Source organism: Physeter macrocephalus, chromosome 20 (assembly GCF_002837175.3).
Source record: "Physeter macrocephalus isolate SW-GA chromosome 20, ASM283717v5, whole genome shotgun sequence".
Classification (NCBI taxonomy): domain Eukaryota; kingdom Metazoa; phylum Chordata; class Mammalia; order Artiodactyla; family Physeteridae; genus Physeter; species Physeter macrocephalus.
In genome coordinates, this window is record NC_041233.1 from 25,313,871 (window position 1) to 25,323,892 (window position 10,022).

At 41.9% G+C, this 10,022-nt stretch overlaps 1 protein-coding gene across 1 annotated transcript in view; it reads left to right on the forward strand.

Moving 5' to 3' along the window:
* PLAU (plasminogen activator, urokinase) overlaps nucleotides 1–8,998 on the forward strand; it is a 39,097-nt gene extending 30,099 nt beyond the window's left edge. Inside the window, exon 12 of the transcript XR_008616062.1 lies at nucleotides 8,707–8,998. The gene's annotated coding sequence lies outside the window, so the exon portion shown is untranslated. The remainder of the gene's footprint in view (nucleotides 1–8,706) is intronic.
* The last annotated feature ends 1,024 nt before the right edge of the window (nucleotides 8,999–10,022 follow it).

Sequence of the window (10,022 nt, forward strand, 5' to 3'; positions counted from 1 at the left end):
ATTTTGAGTTTATTTTTGTGTATGGTGTTAGGGAGTGTTCTAATTTCATTCTTTTACATGTAGCTGCCCAGTTTTCCCAGCACGACTTATTGAAGAGGCTGTCTTTTCTCCATTGTATATTCTTGCCTCCTTTATCAAAGATAAGGTGACCATATGTGCATGGGTTTATCTCTGGGCTTTGTATCCAGTTCCATTCATCTATATTTCTGTTTTTGTGCACTACCATACTGTCTTTTTTTTTTTTTTGCAGTACGCGGGCCTCTCACTGTTGTGGCCTCTCCTGTTGCAGAGCACAGGCTCTGGAAGCGTAGGCTCAGTGGCCATGGCTCACGGGCCTAGCTGCTCCGCGGCATGTGGGATCTTCCCGGACCGGGGCACGAACCCGTGTCCCCTGCATCGGCAGGCGGACTCTCAACCACTGCCCCACCAGGGAAGCCCCATACTGTTTTGATTATTGTAGCTTTGTAGTATAGTCAGTCTGAAGTCAGGGAGCCTGATTCCTCCAGCTCCATTTTTCGTTCTCAAGATTGCTTTGGCTATTCGGGGTCTTTTGTATTTCAGTACAAATTGTGAAATTTTTTGTTTTAGTTCTGTGAAAAATGCCATTGGTAGTTTGATAGGGATTGCATTGAATCTGTGGATTGCTTTGGGTGCTATAGTCATTTTCACAGTGTTGATTCTTCCAATCCAAAAACATGGTATATCTCTCCATCTGTTTGTATCATCTTTAATTTCTTTCATCAGTGTCTTATAGTTTTCTGCATACAGGTCTTTTGTTTCCTTATGTAGGTTTATTCCTAGGTGTTTTATTCTTTTAGTTGCAGTGGTAAATGGGAGTGTTTCCTTAATTTCTCTTTCAGATTTTTCATCATTAGTGTATAGATATGCAAGAGATTTCTGTGCATTAATTTTGTACCCTGCTACTTTACCAAATTCATTGATTAGCTCAAGTAGTTTTCTGGTACCATCTTTAGGATTCTCTATGTATAGTATCATGTCATCTGCAAACAGTGACAGTTTTGCTTCTTCTTTTCTGATTTGGATTCCTTTTATTTCTTTTTCTTCTCTGATTGCTGTGGCTAAAACTTCCAAAACTATGTTGAATAATAGTGGTAAGAGTGGGCAACCTTGTCTTCTTCCTGATCTTAGTGGAAATGCTTTCAGTTTTTCACCATTGAGAACAATGTTGGCTGTGGGTTTGTCATATATGGCCTTTATTATGTTGAGGTAAGTTCCCTCTATGCCTACTTTCTAGAAGGTTTTTATCTTCCTTTCTCTTTTGATCTTTAGTATTTCTTAATTACAAAAGTAATTAATAGATGTGCCCTCTAACAAATTTAGAAAACATGGATGTGTAAATAAAAAAGTAGAAAACCCCCATATATGGCTCAAGCACGTTTTAAAAAAATAGACCTTTTTAAAGAAAAGTTTTAAATTTACAACAAAATTGAGTGGAAGGTACAGAGATTTCCCATATACTCCCTACCCCCATCCACACACAGCCTCCCCTAGTATCAACATCCCCCACCAGAGCGGTATATTTGTTACAGTTGATGAACCTGTGCTGACACATCACAATCACCCAAAGTCCATAGTTGACATTAGGGTTCACTCTTGGTGTTGTACATTCTATGGGTTTTGACAAATGTATAGTGACATATATCCACCATTTTCATATCATACAGCGTAATTTCACTGCCCTAAAAATCCTCTGTGCTCCACCTATTCATTTCTCCCTTGACATTTTTCATATCTGTAAATGTATATATTTGTCATTCCTTTGAATGGTTACATAGTATTCCATTGAATGATGCACCATAATGTAGGCATTTTCTAAGCCTCTGCTAATACAAATGCATCTATGCACATACTTGCACCTGTATCTTGGGCAGTCATGCTATTTCTGTGGGAGAGATTCTTTCCATGGGACTACTGAGTCACACATTTACAATTTTGAAGGAAATCGCCCTCTAGAGGCATTCGTTCATTCAACAAATATTTATTGGGTACTATTTTGCATCAGACATTTATGAGACCCTAGGAATTCAGCTATGAATAAAACAGACACAGTTCCTAGTAGAGGACGTTATCACTAAACAAATAATCACACAGACCAATATTATTGCAATTGTAACTTCTCTGAAAGAAAAGAAAAGGTTGTTGGAGAATGTAGACAAAGGAACCTAATTTATACTGGGGGTTCAGAGACAGCCTCCATCAGGCTGAGAATTCAAGGATGAATAGGAATAGACTAGGAAGAGTGGGGGTCCGGGAGATGACTGGGAGAGAAGGGGCCTTCCAGACAAAGGGAAGGCCTGTGTGGAGGCCCTGAGGTGGACAGTGTGCTGAGTTGGAGGAACATGAGGGCCAGTGTCAGGGAAATAATCTGGAAGCGAGGCTACAGAGGAAGGCTGGGCCAGGCCGTGCTTGGTCCTCTAGGCTGCCTGATTTACAGTCTCCCTAACAGAGCAGGAAGGGTTCCACTTCCTGTACCTTTGAGACCAGCAATGCTTAGAGGTGTTTTCTTCCCTCCACTCTATTACTGTGTGAACATTCCTTGATTGTGGCCATGCCTTGATTTTCAATACGAGCCTTTTTGAGAAGTGTGTAACAGCTCACGTTGAGATTGCCAGATTCAAAATACACATCAAATGTACTTCACAAAGTTAAGCAAATTCCCCAAATCCCTGTGCATCCCAGCATATTTATTCTATTTTAGGACTTAAAGTATGAGAGAAATTTCCTGTTTCTGTAAAACCAATCTGTTCATCTAAAGCAAATGGTACTTGTTCCATTCAGCTCACGTTCCAGAAGCTCTCTCTGGGGGTCCTGGATCCTGCCTTGTTCCAGCCAATGAAATGCAAGACTTGTGTGGGAGGAAAAGTGCTGGGCAGCTGGCCTTTTCAAGTCATGCTTTCAAGTTCCACTCTTGTTACTTCAGGTGCTGCTGTCAAATACAGGCCTCCCAGTCTGTGTGTCCCCTCTGGGCTCCCACAGCATCCTGGGATAAACCTGTCATCGCAAGGTCTACACTGTTATTTAATCTTTCCTATTGGTGCTCAATAAGTGTTTATGGAACGGATATATTGCATTAGCAGAAGGTAGAAAACATCTAAATCATGGTATATCATTTAATGGAATACTATGCAAGCATAAAAAAGGATGGGGTAGATATATATTTACTGATGTAGAAAGATGTCCATCTTTCTACTAGGTGAAAAGCTACTAGGTGAAAAAAGCAAGTTACAGAACACAAATAGTACAGTCTTCTTTTTCTTTTTTAAAATTGTACACATACATATATACTTACATATATGGAAGATGTTTATGTTTTTATTTATACATTTCTGTATTGTCTGAATTTGTTACAGTGCACAGATGTGAGTTTTGTAATTAAAATGAATAAAGGAATGAATGAATAAGGGACTTTTTAGGATTTTCAGAGGGGTGAACGGAAAAGAAAACTCACTCTTTAGGTTCCTCTCCCTGACCTATTTACCAAGTCTGAGACTTGTTCTTTCAACTTCTGTTTGAATAATATTTAAAAAAAAAATTACTCAAAGGGACTTCCCTGGTGGCACAGTGGTTAAGAATCCGCCTGCCAATGCAGGGGACACGGGTTCAAGCCCTGGTCTGGGAAGATCCCACATGCCGTGGAGCAACTAAGCCCATGTGCCACAACTACTGAGCCTGCGTTCTAGAGCCCGTGAGTCACAACTACTGAGCCCGCCTGCTACAACTACTGAAGCTCGCACGCCTAGAGCCCGTGCTCTGCAACAAGAGAAGCCACTGCAATGAGAAGCCCATGCACAGCCAAGAAGAGTAGCCGCTGCTCACCACAACTAGAGAAAGCCCGCGCGAAGCAATGAAGACTCAACGCAGCCAAAAATAAATAAATAAAATTAAAAAAATTTAAAAATTACTAAAGGGTGTTCATAATATAATAAGTAAAAAACAGGCTCAGAAAACCTGAGAAAAATTTGTTTATGTATAGAAAAAGGTCTCAGAGCAAACTGCTTATAGAGCTATCCCTGAGTATGGGGTGGATTAGGGGAAACCTTTACTTCTATTGCTTGAATATTTTGCAATATGTATAAATTTCTTTTATATATATAATAATAATGAAGGGTTAATTTCCTTTTTTTACTATTTCCACACTTCCTTTTCATTCAAGATTTATTCATTCGTCCAGTAAATATTTACTGAGCTATCAGCCTGACACAGTGCTAGAAGTTTTTCTTCTTTTTTTAAAGTAAAAAAAAGTAAATAAGGGCTTCCCTGGTGGCGCAGTGGTTGCGCGTCCGCCTGCCGATGCAGGGGAACCGGGTTCGCGCCCCGGTCTGGGAGGATCCCACGTGCCGCGGAGCGGCTGGGCCCGTGGGCCATGGCCGCTGAGCAAAAGTAAAAAAAATAAGTAAAGTAAATAAAAAAAAATTTTTTTATTTAGCCATTCTAGTAAGTGGTGCCTCATTTTTTTAGTTTTGATTTGCACTTCCCTAATAACTAATGAGGCTCATCATCTTTTCATGTGCTTATTGACCATTTGTATGACTCCTTTAGAGAAATGTCTCTTCAAATCCTTTGCCCTTTTTTTTTTTTTTTTTTTTTTTTTTGCCACACTGCATGATTTGTGGGATTTTAGTTCCCCGACCAGGGATCAAACCCAGGCGCTCCACAGTGACAGCGCCGAGTCCCAACCCACTGGACCTCCTGGGAATTCCCCAGAGGATTTTCTTCTTAAGGAGCTCATGGTCTAGTGGAGAAGACTCACAAGAAAACAGTGCTATGTGAGAGGATGTATAATACCAAGTGTTATGGGGGTCTCCATCTGCCAGGAGAATCAAAGAATGACCAGGGAGCATTTCACAGAGGAGATGGTGCTTATGCTGAGTCTTAAAGAATGAGGAGGTGGTTGCCATTTGGACAAGGTGAGGAAGGGTATTCCACAGGAAGAGAATACCTTGTATGAAAACATCTTTATAAAAATCTAGAGGAGTGAAAGAGGCTATCCTGCTCATGAACATTAAATAGGTCAGTGTGGTGGAGACACAGGGGACGTGGGGAGAAGATGGGCTGGAGAAAGACACCCTAGGAAGAGTAACAAGCCTTTGAAGAACCTTGCATGAGCTATAGAGCAGCTATATAGCTGCCCATTTAAAAATTGAATAAACTGAGTCACAGAAAGACTAAATGACTTGCCCAAGTCCACATTACAGGAGGAGGCCAAGCTGCAACATAATTCTAGGGTTTTATGCTTCAGGCTACAGTGCTTCCTGGGCCAGGCCCTAACCTTGAGAGTGTTCTGATGTTCTGGCTTGAACCACTCCAAGTTGTTAGCAAAGAAGAACAGGCCGACTTCACAGTAGGCTCTGACCACACTGGCCACACACTTGGCATACCCTTGTACCAGAAGCCACAGGAGAGCTTTCTCTAAGAGAGCTTTTCCTAGAAAATGACATATGCACACTCAATCTTGAAGTTGGTGGACACCCCTCAGAAATGATGGAGGAGGCAGCTTCCTGGCACCCAGCTGTCCTGGGGAGCTACTTTCCATTCTTGCTGCCAGCATGTAAGTGGTACTTAGGCCACTTGTTCCCACCCAAGCCAGAGAGCCATGGATGTAGCAGTTGCTCAGATCCAGAGCTTGATGATGCTGCACAGCCTCTGAAATCAGAAAGAGGTATTTCTCACACTCACTCTAATGGCTAAAATGAAAAGAATGACAATTCCATGTGTTGACAAGGACATGGAGAAACTAAATGATTTGGCAGTATTTAATAATGTTAAATATATTCCTACCTAAGAAAAATGTTCATGATAGTATTATTCATGGCCTAGGGCTTCCCTGGTGGCGCAGTGGTTGAGAATCTGCCTGCCAATGCAGGGGAGACAGGTTCGAGCCCTGGTCTGGGAAGATCCCACATGCCGTGGAGCAACTGGGCCCGTGAGCCACAACTACTGAGCCTGCGCATCTGGAGCCTGTGCTCCGCAACAAGAGAGGCCGTGACAGTGAGAGGCCCATGCGCCGCGATGAAGAGTGGCCCCCGCTTGGCACAACTAGAGAAAGCCCTCGCACAGAAACGAAGACCCAACACAGCCAAAAATAAATAAATAAATTTATTTTTTTAAAAAAAGGCCTAAAACTGGAAACAACCTAAATATTCATCAACAGGAGAATGGATAAATAAATTAGGTGGTATATTCATAAAATCATATAGTATTCATCAATAAAAAGGAACAAACTCCTGATACATACAACAATGTGGATAAATCTTAGACATACTGTATTGAGCAAAAGAAGCCAGAAACAAGAGTATGATTCCATTCATATGAAGTTCAAGAATAGGAATCAAGAATTTGATTTTGAAGTTCTAATCAAATCTATGAGGATAGAAGTCAGAATATTGGTTACCTTGGAAGTTAGAGGGAGTGGGTATTTGCTGGAAAGGGGCATAAGGGAATGGAAGTGTTCTGATTTTGATCTGGGTGGTGGCCACATGGGTATATGTATATTAAGTGTATGTAAGGGACAGTGCAATACAGTACTGTGAGGGAGAGAGAGAGAGAGAGAGAGAGAGAGAGAGAGAGAGAGAGAGAGAGAGGGAGAGGGAGAGGGAGAGGGAGAGGCAGAGAGAGAGGGAGAGGCAGAGAAGTAAGTCTTGATTCTAGTTCCCAGTTCTACTACTGTGGCTTCTGGGCAAGTTACTTAACATTTATGATCCCCTTGTCTCATCCATAAAATGGGGATAACAGTATCCCTCTCATAGGGTAATTCTTAAATTAAATTTTTATTTTATTGTGGTAAGAACACTTAACATGAGATCTACTCTCTTCAGAGATTTTTAAGTGTGTAGTACAATATTGTTAATTATAGTCATGATGCTATACAGCAGATCTAGAACTTATTCATTTTGCATTACTGAAGCCTTAAACCTATTGATTAGAAGCTCTTCATTTCCCCCTCCAGCCTGCCTCTGGCAAGCACTGTTCTGCTTTCTGTTTCTATGAGTTTCACTATTTAAATTCCTTATATAAGTAGAATCAGAGTACTTGTCCTTCTGTAACTGACTTATTTCACTTAGTATAATGTCCTCAAGGCTCCACCATGTTGTCACATGTTTTTAGGATTTCCTTCTTTTTTAAGGCTGAATAATATTCCATTGTATATATGTACCACATATTCTTTATCCATTCATCCTTTAATGGACATTTAGATTGTTTCCACATCTTGACTATTGTGAACAGTGCTGCAGTGAACATGGCAGTGCTAATATCTCTTTGAGATTCTGATTTCAATTCTTTTGGATAGATACCCAGGAGGGGGATTGCTAGATCATATGGCAGTTCTATTTTTAATTTTTGAGGAACCTCCACACTGCTTTCCATAGTAGCTGCACCATTTTGCATTCCCACCAACAATGTACAAGGGGTCTAATTTTACATCCTTGCCAACACTTTTTTGCCTCAGGTAATTTTAAGAGTCGAATGAGATAATGCACAAAACTCTCTTAGTCCAAGAGCCTGGAAAAAAAAATTGAGTTTGGCAAAAGTTATTCTCACTGTGGCTTCTCATCCACCACTTACCCCACCAGAAACAGGTCCCTGAAGCCTCACCCCCACAAAAATAATTCATCACTGGGTTGTGTCAGATCCCCAGGCAGTGCTCCCAAGCCCTACAGCACTAAATGTTGTCATGCTTGCATTATCCATGAAGCTCCAGTGACTAGAAAGAAGTTTCATTGAGTTCTGAACAGGAAGCAGCAGTGGCAGCTGATAATCTGTGACCTGAATATAGCTATCCATTATCTCACTGCGGTTTCTTGTTTCCCTGACAGAGGAAACGCCTACGACTTTCTTGAAGTTATTCTAAACACTCGGTTCCTTGTTTAGCTCTGGCAGGATAATGTTACCCCTGGGCACTCCTATGCTTTGGGCTGTGGCCTCCCTGCCAGCCTGGAGGTCCCAGCTCACTAGCCAACCTGTGGGGTAACTGTCCCCTTTGCTTGGGAGGGTGGTGACAGGAGGAAAAGGGGAAAGAGGCCAACAGTATCTCTAGCCGTTGGAAGAGAAAAATAAAACAAAACAAGAAACATTTACCACAATATCCCCTTTTTGTTCCTCTTTAAGAAACCAGCCAGGCAGAACTGGCTGGGAGGGAGGGTGTCACCAGTTTCTTCTCATCACCACCAGTTTCTGAAATGCTCTCCATCTCCAGTTGCTTCTCTCTGGTTCTGTTCTTCTCAGGGAAGTAAATCTGTCCTCCTGGTGAGTCCACCCTCCAGTGAGGAGCAGAGCTGATGCCCAAGCTTCAGACTTGAGCAGGAAAGCCCTGTTGAATCTTGTCCTTGTAAAACTCAGAGCCCAGGAGGCTCTGAGACAAATTACAAATGAGGCAAAGTTTGTCTTTGGCTTCTCATCCCCCTGGCTGCCCCCTGACTAGCCTGTTCTCGACCAAAGCTTTTATGATACCAACTCACTTATCACTGCATTTGAGGGATCATTCATCCTGAAGAATTAAGGAGTTCAGGTGTTGCCTCTCTCAGGAGTGCTTATATTTTAAAAGAGAACTCGAGATAGTAATGCTTAAATCAAAGGACTACATCTCTGACATCCGGGGAGCTGTGTTTGGTGGGGAGGGGAGGCCTTTGGGTTTTTTGAACCATTCCTAGTAGTTCTGCTTCTCTGATTATACACTGACTGATACAGGCATTAAGAAGAAAACCAGAGACTTCCCTGGTGGTGCAGTTGTTAAGAATCCGCCTGCCAATGCAGGGGACATGGGTTTGAGCCCTGGTCTGGGAAGATCCCACATGCTGCGGAGCAACTAAGCCCATGCGCCACAACTACTGAGCCCATGTACCACATCTATTGAAGCCTGCACGCCTAGAGCCCGTGCTCTGCAACAAGAGAAGCCACCGCAATGAGAAGCCCGCGCACCGCAACGAAGAGTAGCCCCCGCTCACCGCAACTAGAGGAAGCCTGCATGCAGCAACGAAGACCCAACACAGCCAAAAAAAAAAATCAATCAATCAATAAAATAAATTTATTTAAAAAAAGAAGTTTATTTTAAAGATTTGACATTTTGCAATTGCGGGAGCTGGTTAAACAGCTTGTGTGTGACTGTTGCATATGCTTCTGGTGCTGGGCCTGAAGTCAGGGGGGCAGGTGGTCAGGAAGAGTAGCTAGACATGAAGTATGGGAGAAAAAAGTCAAACTGGAACTTGCAAAAAAAAAAAATGTGGTGCCCACAGGGTGAATTGGAAGCTGTGTTAGCCTCTTACTGGGTCCTTTGTCATGGAGCTAAACATACATTTGGCCCAGGAGTTGAAAAGCCTGAAGGATGAGATTTGGTGGGAACCGAAGGAGCTGTGGGCCTAACTGCTATCCCAGGGCCAACAAGGTGAGCCAGCAGAACTAAGGCAATTTGTGTGAGTTAACAACAGTGCCTGATTCTACACCTGAGCATAAACATGGGTGTTTTGCTTCTTCTCTCCAGACATTGTGCAAATGTTCTTGTGGACAACCCTAGCCCAGAACCAGACAAGGAAAGCAATTCTGAAAAACATAGTTCGAAAATTTAGCTAAGTTGACATAGTACAAAGCTACCATGATTCCTTTCTATATTTGCCAAACCTTCTTAGATTAGCATGTATTACTTTAATAACCAAGAAAAAAAACTTTAAAGAGGCCCTAAAATATTCAAATGTCTAATAAATATATGAAAAGGTACTCAGTTCACTAACAAGCAGGAAAATGCAAATGAAAAGCACGATAGGATATCTCTACACATCCACCAAAATGGCCAAAACGAAAAAGACAGACAACACTAAGTGTTAGTGAGAATATGAGCAACTGGAACTCTCATTCATTGCTCGTGGGAGTGTAAATTGGTACAACTACTTTGGAAAACTGTTTGGCCATATCTGCCACAGTTGAACATATGTGTACTCTATGATAGCAATTACATTTCTAGAAATACATATGTTAACCAAAAGACACGTATAAGAATATTCACAGCGGCA